This window comes from Nuphar pumila, chromosome 15 (assembly GCF_984573655.1).
Source record: "Nuphar pumila chromosome 15, dmNupPumi1.hap1.1, whole genome shotgun sequence".
NCBI lineage: Eukaryota > Viridiplantae > Streptophyta > Magnoliopsida > Nymphaeales > Nymphaeaceae > Nuphar > Nuphar pumila.
Window position 1 is genome coordinate 32,637,936 of NC_143263.1, and position 11,833 is coordinate 32,649,768.

An 11,833-nucleotide genomic window follows, 5' to 3' on the forward strand; every position below is an offset into this window, starting at 1 on the left:
TTTTTTAAGAACCATGTGGTTCGGTTTGGGTACAAACCAGATCAACCCACTTCGGTCTGGGTTGCACCCAGGCCGAACGAGCCCCCTTTTTTTTTAAAATCTGGCTCGGTTTGAGCGCGACCCAAACCGACCTAGTTCGGTTTGGGTCGCGCCCAAACCGAACTTGGTCTGAGCTCTTTTAAAGAGAGTGAAAGGGGCAAAGCCACCTTCCGTTGCTCTGGTGAAGAGGGGTTGGCCCCTGTCGGCCCTTTCCTTCCATGCTCCCTTTGACAGAGGGACTGACCGCTGGTGACAGTAGGTCGACCCTCTCTCTCTCTCTCTCCCGCAATCCCTCTTCTATTGTTTTTTTTTTGTTTATTTTTCTATAGCTTGTCGGCAGTCATGGCTGCTAGTGCCTCCTTTGCTCGAAAAAGAAAGGAGAAAACGAAGAAGAAGAAGAAGAAGGCGGTCTTACCTCATTGCCGGTGCCGAAAATCGGTAAGCTCCTTGTAATTTTTTTCTTCTTCTGCGTCTCTCTCTCGCTCTTTGCCGCTCTCTCCCTCATGGTGGGGTGAGGTTTATCCTCACCCCCTGCTCTTTTATAGAAGAGGTGGTTCCCCCTAAATGGGGAACCGTCTTTCCCCTTTTTAAATTTTTTTCAGACTCATCCCCTCTGACAAAATCGTCAGAGGGGGTTACACCCCTCTTGTCTTAAATACAAATCATTGGGTGATGTCAACGTTGAGAGAGTATATGATGTTCTCTTCATTGACAATACTTGTGAGGAGGTGTCAAGCGAGGCAAATGGCGATAATCATTGTCTAAAGGTCATCACCGACCTTTGGAGATACCTACAAATTCCAATCGCACCAATGGAAACAAGCACTACCATTGACTGCGCTGAAGCATTTCATGTTGACTGGAATGGTAAGCTCATCAACTCCTTGGTTGAACTTAAAATCTGTATTGTCGTGTCCCTGAAACCGCAAGCCAGAAGTAACATTGTCAATGATATCAAGCAGAGGAAGGCTTTGTTGGCCATTTCAACTACAGGGGCCATCATCATTCATTCATTTCAGGGTGTTAAAATTTTGTTATCAAAGTGAAAATAGGAATGTGGAATATGTGAGGTTCGGGTAGCTTTGAAAAACAAGCCTTTCCAGTGAATTGGCTTAAGCAAGACCAATTCGATATTTTTTGCATATGTGAAACAAAAATGGAATTTGTAGAGGAGGCACTAATCAGAAAAATTTGGACAAGCTGCAAGTTTGAATTAATACCTTCAAAAGGTCATTTCTCATCATGTGGAAGGAGTGTCTTCTTGGTTTTAATATTGAGCACGAGGATTTTTCAATAACATTAAACTTTCACAATCCTGCAAACTCTACTGATTTCTGCTTAACATTCGTATATGTCCTACTCACAAGCGGCCTCAAGCAGTCATGTTGGAAGAGATGGATCACCTGGCCAGCTGGCTTTCATCTACCATGGATCATTGGCAATGATTTCAATACAACCATGTCTGTGGTGGACTCTAATCGACTGCACTCAAGCACTTGGTTCATGCACAAGTTCAACGACTTCATTTTCTCTTGGGATCTCTACGCAATTGCCATGGAAGGTGGTCCCTACACATGGACAAACAAGCAATGCCCACCCACCATGAAATGGATGCATAGGTTTGTTCTTGATAGAGCCTTCATAAACTCGTTTTATGATGCTCATGCATCAATTGAATCATTCACAGTCTCATATCACACACCTATCACCTTATCCAGGGACATTGAATGGCACCAACACAATATGTGCTTCCGATTTGAATTATGGTGGCTTCAAGATCCAGAAATCATTGACAATATCACTAAGTGGTGGAGTGTGGTGCAAGACTGGAAGTGTGGAGCAAAAAAATTTTAAGGAAAATTTTAATTTAATGGAGCAAGAAAAATGGTAAGGCAAGTTTCCAAGAGCTCTAAGCATGGTAAAGTGAACTTCATGACATTGAGAAGACTGAGAGAAGCAAACAAAATTGAAGTAACAACAAGTTTGAGGTCGAAGCATGATCCGCTAGTAATCGAGGAGTGAAGGATATGACATGAGGTAGGTTGGCGACAAAGATCTAGAGTTCAATGGTGAAGAGAATATGACCTCAATACATGTTTTTTCATGCATTTACTTGTTCCAATAGAAGAACAAATTGAATTTCCTCCTTGTCTCATAGATTTGAGTTTAGGGGTTTTTAAGCTAGGTAAGGTCTGGGACCACTTACTAAGGTTGGGTAGAGTATGTTAGGGTCTACCATAGTTGTGGTTCAGTTAGAGAAGGTAGAGGTCCCATGGTTTGGGTTTGAGAGGGTCGAGACTGCCTTTTGATGATGTTGACTGCATTGGTTCGTGTGGGCCTAGGCTTGCACATTGGTCCACTTGAAAGAACATATCTACTAGGGGATCCACTAGCAGATTTGAGAAGGATGAACCCCTAGAGAGAGAGAGAGATGAGTCTAGGGGGTAGGGACTCACAATTAAGAGAGAGAAAATTGATTCGAGATAGATAGATAGAGGGAGACCCTTAGGGGGCGAGGATTTTAGAGAGGGATTCAAATTCATGATTTTTTGTTCATGCTCAAGACTGAAAATGATGCCTATATATAGGCCAAGGGAGGGATTTTAAAGCCTTCATATGTTATGAGTTATAATAATTAAGCAAAAGCTAAAACTAGGTAAACCATGGGACCCCTAGGCTAAACATAGGTAAACCTATTTGGACTATACTAAAAATGGAGTCAACAATACAAAAATAGGTTCACTCTTAGAATTCCTCTTGACTACAATTAAAGGGGGTCATTAATGGGGATACACAGGTTTCATGGAGCCCTGAAATAGGTTGGGGCGCCTAAGGAGGTGAGTCCCATAAGGCCTTGACCTCCAGAAATAGGAGAGGCATCCCCTAGTTGGGTCCCACTAGGTTCTTCACATCTTGGTTCCTAAGATGCTGAAATATTCTTTCTAAAATTAGTTGGTGAATATGGAGTCTCGGTCACAGATAATAGACTTTGGCATCCCATAGAGTTTGCTTATGTTTTGGTGAAAGGTTTTTACTACAGTTTGGATGGAGCACTTGCGAGGCAGAACCATGAAATGGAAAAACTTGGTAAACCTATCAACTATAGCGTAGATGGTTTTTTTTTAGTTAGAGGGAAGTAGTCCTTCTATAAAGTCCATTAAGATATCAGACCATGCTCAATCCAGAATGGGCAACAAATGGAGGTAGTTGGTGAGCTTGATTGCCTCGTATTTGTTGACCTAACATGCGATGCACTCCTTGAAAAACTTCATTACGTCATCTTTCATCTTTGGCCAATAAAATTCTCCCTTGATCTGATGTTGGGTCTTGAAGACCCCTTCATGACCACCCAAGGGGGATGAGTGGTAATGGTGGAGGAGATCGAGGATCATTTTGAAATTCTTGTGAAGTATAAACCCTCTCATGTAGAACACTACCTCACCCTTCACTTGGTGGTGGGGGTGGACACTAGGATCCTCCTTTATGGTATTTTTCAACTTCTAGATCTTCTTGTCATTGCCTTAAATTTGGCATGCCTTACTCCATAGCTAAAAAGTTACTACAAGGAGCACAATAAATCTTGCTTCCTCGTTGGCACCCTTTTGGCCTTTTGTAGGACTTCATAAGGGATGACATCTTGAGTAGCTCTAAATTGTTGGAAGGCCTACGACTTCACTTTTCTTAAGCCTATGGGTCCTTAGGCATGTCACTTCTCTATCATTCTCATAGCTCATCTCCATTTTGTTGAAATTCTAATGGACCAGTCTTGGAGATCATTGCCAACTCATCCCTAGAACAACATCCACACCTTTGATAGGCAGCACATAGAGATCCACTTGAAATTTAGATCCTTGGAGATCTAAGTCTGTGTCAGAGCACACACTCATGCACTTAAGGTGGTTGTCATCCCCTACCATCACACTCGATTGTTCTTTGATGTAACATCCAAGAATCGACATAAGGTCTTTCCACACAAAATTATCGATTGACCTGATGCCGACCAATACCTTGACTTGTTGCTAGTACATATGCACCTTCACACGCATAGAGTTCAGAATGGACATTCCCAAAAGGGCATTGGAGGAGATTTCAATCCCTTGGTCTAATTCTTCCTCCGTTTCTCCCAAATCTTGGACTGATTCATTCTCACTTTCTTACTCTCGCAAACCACATACATATTTAAGACTTTGTACTTATGCCCTAGGCTCCACTTTTATCACAGTTATAACATATCCCTTTGTTGCATCATTTCATCATTTAGGACTTTCTCACAGATTTGGTATTGACAGGGTCTGAATTTGGGCTTGGCACCCTCTTCCTTGACTTGGGTGCACTGTCTCAGTTTATCGAGGGTCAAATAGGCCTCTTTATAAATTCAAATCTTCTCAAATGCTCTTTCATTATTTATGCCTTCGTATAACACTATTTAAAGGTCTGTGAGTCTAGATCTATAAGCTTAATTTAGATTTCTTGAGTCTGCGCATGAATGTGCCAACCAAGGCAGGTTCTAACCAATCACTACACATCATGCTTAGATCCCTAAAATCTGCTTGGTATTCTGGTATGGACCCATTTTGTCTCAAATTCTTCATCTCCACATTATGATTGACATACGAAGAGGGTCCAAACCTCTTCAAGAGTTCACTTTCAAACTCTATCCAGTTGGGGGGTCTATGACATTGTCCGCTCCAACGATACCACCTAAGTGCTTCACCTTTGAGGTGAGCAATGACACATCCTATCCTACTTTCACAGGGTACTATTTGGTTTATATAGTATTCTTTTGACTTTTACAACCAGTCATAGAGGACTTTCCCAAAAATATAGGAAAAAGGATTTTAAGAGAACAAGGGAAAGAAGTTGTAAAACCCGCAACATTTTGATAATTATCAAACTAAATAAAGGATAAAATCCTTTAAAATAAATATGATAAAATGATATAGAGTCGATCCAAATGGATCTTGAATCCAAACTGGATCAAATGGATCCAGTATCTGGATTCGGATACGATGAATGGATTCGGATTCTAGACGGATTTGAAACTCAATTAAAATCCAATTGGATCTTAATGGATCCAAATATGGTCGAATTGCGATCAAGATCCAAAAATCTAGTTAGAAGGTTTAGAAGATCTAAAATATAATTTTTATCAAACTCGTATTTGAGATTCATCGAAAATCAATTCATATATAAAGGAATTAAACAAGGTCAATATTGCAACAAGTGCGGTTGTGGTATTGTGGTGGGATGCACAGTTGTGTGGAACCACAACCTTGGTTTACAACCCCCCCCCCCCCCATCCACGAAAAAATCTTATGAAAACGTACATGATAGGGACTTGGACGGATTTTCATAAGAAGATAAAAGAATTTTAATTACAAGAATGAGCAACTAAAGAGGAGTTGGTTCAGTGGTCAGGAGGGTGTACCCTCAGGGAGGAGGACTCAGGTTCAAACCCCTTGTGCGTCATAACATTTTTATTAAAAAAAACTTTTATTTATAAAGGCCATTCCACCATAACGAGGTTAAATACAATGGTGTTGCAAGGATTTACAACGAAATCAATCCTGAGGCACTAGTGGGGATCGTTACCCCTTAGGGAAGAGAACCCATGTTCAAATCCTCCTCTGCGTTGGATTCTTTTTGAAAAAAAAACAAGTCAATTCATTTTTTTTCAAATATGTAACTCCTCATTAAAGTGACTTTAATGGAAACCATGTTTTCAAGGAGAGAGGGGGCTGGGCGAATTTTCCAAAGAGGAATCCCAAGCATTTTTATTTGGGAAGGTTTTCATTCCCATGAATTTTGAAAAGGAAGAGGGGTTTTATAAGGGGCATTGAATGGGAAGGACAGTTTCAAGAAAAAAAATGGATGGAGAAGGGACTTAACAAAAATAAAATAAAATTATATATATATATATATATATATATATATATATTGTGGGATTCATCTTCATCCCTCTTCATGTTTTCTCTATACCAGCCATTGCCACCATTGTTGCTCTATCTCCACCTCGGTGAATCCCGGTAAGAACCAGTAAGGAGACATGTGGAGCAAGAGGAAGCACTCTCGCAAACTCCTTCGGTCTTCAACAAGTAAGAGGCATCATATTTTTGTGCATGTGTTTTGTGTCCTGTAGTACCCGTATATTGTTGCATCCTTTCGAACCTACCTCGATTTCGTTCCTAGTTGACTCAAAAACCATATATAGGAGTGTATATTTTTCCTATGGTTTTGCCGAGTGCTTGTCTCAAGCCCGAGATATGGTACTGCTCAGCTCATTAGAGAAGGTTCAGCCTATAAGGGCAAAATCTTGGTTCTGTCAGCGTGCCTACATAGATTGTGTTTTTCTGATTTAGCACGTATCAAGTTTGTGAAAGTTGGTATTGAAGTTTTATTTTTACTTAAATGTGAATCTGTTCTTCCGTAGGTGAACCGACACTCATAGAGGGTTTTCTTCTTTTGTGTTAGAATAGATTTGGTGTTCTGATTTTTTTTTAAGGAGTTTTACCTACTGTTGTATTTTCTTTCTTTGCGTTGTTCAGTATAACCTAAGTGGTGGGTGTTTTATACACATAGTTTTGTCTATAAAATCATTTGTGTAGGGCATACTTAGTCTTATTATGGGTACAGGAACCATCCGATTCCAGGAAATATCGATGGTTCATGTGGGTGAATTTCTGGAAAATTTTCCAAGAATCTAGTGGTGAATAGTACTATTAATGGGTATCAAATAGTGATTGTTACAGTAGGTGGGTGAGTTACTTCAGAAATTAAATTTTATCATTAAGTCTGTGTACTTTGCATCTAGGTGTTATGTAACAAGTTCATTAAAAAGATTTTTTTTATATTATCAGTATTAGCGTGCATGATGATACAGGTCTTTGGCATAATGGGCATTAACAGAAATTAATATTAGTATTCAGTCCTATGGCAATTCGTTTTTCCTTATTCTCTATGCTAGTGACAAGAGCATCAAACTAATTGGGGTCATAAGTTCCTACAGTTAACCCATTGATCAATTGACTTAATGTGTAAGAGCGTGGATGGAAATGCAAGGTGTCATGGTGCTTTATTTGGTGATTGTTTACTTTCAATGCATCAATTGAAATTGACTTCTATTATATACAACGATGAAAGGATTTTAGGTGTTATGTACATGACAAAAACTAGTTATCATTCTATGTTAGTGGACCAAGAGTCCACACTCACACACAGACGTGAGTGTTTACACATACCTGTGCGTTAAAATGCCTGCACATATATGCATGTACGTAGAAAAATTCCTGCACCTACAGGGGTTCGGGTAAGTGGCAACCAACTTACAATTATTGTTTACTAACCCAGAATTTTAGTGGTGGGGGTGGTGCCTCCGCCTTGTGGGCTGCTGACGTATTTCAGCAGGGGACCCACAACCTCATATGCATATCTGGGTGGTTATTGGCCCGTTCCGCGAAGCCGACCGTGGACCATAACAATCGCAGCTGTGGCATGTCATATCCAGATCCGAATCACTGCCTAGTTGACTCAGCAACCTTGGGACCGATCCTAGTGGGATTGGTCGGATGTTCACACCTATGGTTGGAACTAAGGCTTTGTTGCCACAAGCCATTTCCCGAGCCAAAACAAACAAGGAATAGGCAACAATTACCTTATGTGATTCTAAATTGAACATCCCATTGAACCAAGTGACCTCGGTGAGTCCGTGAACCCAGCTGAAACCTAAGTAGTACCTTGGAAGGTATATGCTAAGTGGTTCAAAGTGTCCTTCAAACAAATGTTTGGATTACCTTAACACACGAAACATGTGTTATCAAGCGATAAAAAAGTGTTCAATGATCGATATATTGAAACTAAAAACTATAATCATGGATTTTGGTATAAAGAGAATATATATATATATATATATATATATATATATATATATATATATATATATATATATATATATAATACAATATTTTGTGAGACTAATGGCTTAGTGCAATCTTATAAATGCTAAAATACTTATATTCAGCAAACGTCAAACATGTACATAATCTTGTTCTAGTTGATGATTTAAAGAAAAGGGAAAATTTGGTGGGCCTTTTGGCCACCATAGCGTACACATACACCTTTTTTCAAAAGTTGCATTCTTGCACTATTGGTCCTTGAAATGGATGATTAGCTTATTCTCAAACTGTGAAATTCAAATTATACTCGTCATTCTTCCTACATATGAAATGTATTCTACACGGGAGATTTACTATTGTACACATGGTTAGAGTAGTCATGAAATGCACCAATGCGCACATACATTGGTTAGGGCAGAGGCTCACTTTAGTGTACATGTCCAAATAACATGATGAATTTATCCTATGCCTGTGAAAAGAGGGTATGTGTTAATGAATGTAGCACATGAATGAGATATCCATGACATATTCATGTCAAACATGATTAGCACATGTAATTGCCATATGAAGGTTAGGACTAAGGTTTCGATGCATGAATTGCCTGTGGTTAAATACATATTCTTATTATAATGGCACCAATAAAAGAAAACCTATAAAGACACGATGGTATAAATTAAAACTGAGCATGTCAAATCCTTGTGATGCCATATGTGCACCTATGATGCTATGTGAATTGCATATAATTGAATCATGATTTCATGTTATGACATGTTTACATGCTAGTTGATCTATGTGTGTTCTGAAAAGCTTGCATAATAAAAGACATTTTCATGCCATGATCACGTGAAAGCTTAAAATCGAGCTTACAGCTTCGCAGAAAACTGATAGTGTTATACTAGCATTTATGAATTGTTAAAGTTGGGTTATGCCATGTTGCGGCACAACCAGTGGTGTTGATATGTATACCCTAGCACTAAAAACAAAAGTTAAATTAATACATGGTGACATAAATGAAAATTTTGAATTCTGGGCATACCTGAAACATGGTATATGTTACTGAATTTCCTAGGGTTCTGGGTACACCTAAAAGATGGTGTATGTTACTGGACCCAAACTAACAAGAATGAAAAATATGCACATATAAAATAAATAAGGGATTCTGGGTATACCTGAAAGATGGTATATGTTACTGGTTTTTCGGGATACTGGGTATACCTGACAACGGTATATGTTACTGATTTCTCAGGGATCTGGGTACACTTGAAGGATGATGTATGTTATTGGACCCATGGTCTACCTTGGAGATGGTACAAACTTCGTGGGTCATTCATGTTTTGTGAGAGCGAGACGTCTCACCCGGTCCCCAGTCCTCGGAGTTAGGGGGTCAGTACTACCAATGCGTCCTAGGTGGTAGATCCAAGTTTTCTGCAGAAGTACATGGTGCATCTTAATTCTAATTCTAGCCATTGGGGGTACTCTCTCGGTCGTGAATCCTCTCCTTTGGATATCCGTATGGCTAGTCACACGGGTTATAAAATAATAGGCCCCCATGTGGTCTCAATCCACTATGATGTCGAATGTCTGTGCATACCCAAAGGATAATTAACAAGATGAAACATAAAGTTAGTGCATTAAGAAAAATCTTCAAGTAGTTGCATACGACTTGATGTTGCAATTGTTGAGTAAGCTGTGATTCCTATGGTGCATGCCTCAAATTGATTTTTCTTGTCATGAAAAATGTGATAACTTATTAATGATGTGTTGAACATTGGTGTTTGTGCTTTATGCAAACTTTATATTAAATGCTTTACTTAAGTTAGGTGTACATCTACATTAGTTTCAAAGTTGTTATTACTTATATAACTATGGTTCATATATATATATTGTATCGTGCTTTGATGTTGATGGATTATATCATAAAATACTTGACCTTAGTGACCTGTACATATATCACTTGTTAAATGGTTATTAGTTCTATCTAAACATGTTGCACATATACTTGTACACATGACACTGAGCACATTCATATCGATATTATGCTTCTAACTCAGACGTGGTAGTCTGACTCCTTCTAAATTAATATTTTCAGGAAACTGAAAGGTGAGCAATTGTGGTCGTCGCTATGGATAGTGTCATGTGACCATATCTTCTTAGGATGTCCTGAGGAATATAATTTATAATAAATCATTGAGTTGGGATTTTAAACTTGTAGTATTTCAATATAAGAGTTTATTTTAGTTAATGCCTTGAGTATGTACTATTACTTGTAACCCGCCCAAATAAACTGACTAAAGATTTAATATAGCATTTCCGCAGATGTTTAGAAAAAAAAATTAAATTATTTTAAAATTTTAATGCTAAATATTTGGGGCGTTACAGAAGCACTGAATTAATGAGCTCTTGAAGTAGACTCATGCTCTTTTGAGTTCCATCGAAGGATTGAATCACACATGTCCTCCAGCTCACGATCATCATGCTCCTCATGATCGTTGTTGCCTCATCTTCCAATGTTGAAGGGTTGGTGCTGGTAGGTGACTTGCACGATGGTCTGGAGCTACTGCACCACCTGGGTGAAGTTTGCTATACTGGTCTCGAGGGTGGTTATCCGGTTTTTTGAAACCTCCCATTTTAATGTTGGTGTCTTTCATGAATTGGGTGAAAATTTTGAAGTTCATTTTGGGATTTTAGTCTTAGTTGTTTTTTATAGACATAAGAAGTTTGCTCTTATATTAGTTGGTGTGTGGCTGGGTCTGGGTTTAGGTTTAGTGAGTTTAGGTAAGCTCGGTTAGGTCAAGGGTTTAGGTTAAAGTCATTCGGGTAACAGGGTAGAGAAATTCTAATAGACTTTGGTAGAAAATTCACTATGCCCAAACAATGCCACAGAAAATTTCCAAATTTTAGAGAAAAGTTTTGGATACTTTGAATTAGGTTGAGTTAAAATTTCAAGGTTAGACGCTTAGTATTTTGGGAGAAATAATTAGGACAAGTCAGGAGTCTTTTAGGATTTTCTACATGTAGGACTGAGTTTGGTTCAAGTAGACCCAATTTGAAAAATTAATATCTCAGAACTGAGATATGATAAAATCAAGATTTTTTGATGTGCTAAACTAGATATCCTAAGGAAGGCTGGGTCCAAATTTTAGACCTAGAGGCTTAACGATTTGGGCTGGGTGAATTTTTCTCAAGTCCAACAAAAAATAGGTTTCGTAAAAAATTCTGTTTTGGGCAGATTTGAGTTTAGGGGTTTCTAAGCTAGGTTTGGGGTTAAGGCGAGGTCTAAGACCACTTACTGAGGTTAGTTAGAGTAGGTTGGGGTTTTCTATAGTTGTCAATCAGCTAGAGAAGGTTGAGGTTTTGCAGTTTGAGCTTGAAAGGGTTGAGATCATCATTGAATGGTGTTTTTGCATTGGTTCAGGTGGGCCTAAGCTGCACCTTGGTTCACTTGGAAGAACAAATCCACTAAGGAATTAACTCGTTCAATTAAGAGGGATAAACCCTTAGAGAGAGACTAGTCTTGGGGATAGGAACTCACAATTGAGAGAAAGAGAGACCCTTAGAGGCGTGAGCCGGAGAGAGAGATTAAAATTCATGATTTTTCATTCATGCTCAAGACTGAAAATGAGGCCTATATATTGGCCAAGGGAGGGCTCTTAAAGCCTTCACAAGTTACATGTTACAATAATTAAACAACGGCTGAAACTAGATAAACCTTAGACCCCTAGGCTAAACTTAGGTAAACTTATTTGTACCACAATAAAAAATAGAGTCAACAATACAGAAATAAGTTCACTCTTGGACTTCCTCTTGACTACAATTAAAGGGGGTCATCAACAGGGCTAGACGAGTTTCATGAAGCCCAAAAGTAAGCATTGGTGCCCAAGGGGTGGGTTCTACAAGGCCTT

The 11,833-nt window shown here is 38.9% G+C and overlaps 1 long non-coding RNA gene across 2 annotated transcripts; it reads left to right on the forward strand.

Annotated features, from left to right (window-relative positions):
• Positions 1 to 219: 219 nt before the first annotated feature.
• LOC149815045 (uncharacterized) lies at positions 220 to 10,128 on the forward strand. Of its 2 annotated transcripts, XR_016427850.1 has the most exons (4): positions 220 to 298; positions 380 to 477; positions 6,022 to 6,134; positions 10,021 to 10,128. It is a non-coding gene; the product is annotated as an uncharacterized LOC149815045 (long non-coding RNA). The 2 variants fall into 2 exon arrangements; XR_016427849.1 differs by having other exon boundaries at positions 230 to 477.
• The last annotated feature ends 1,705 nt before the right edge of the window (positions 10,129 to 11,833 follow it).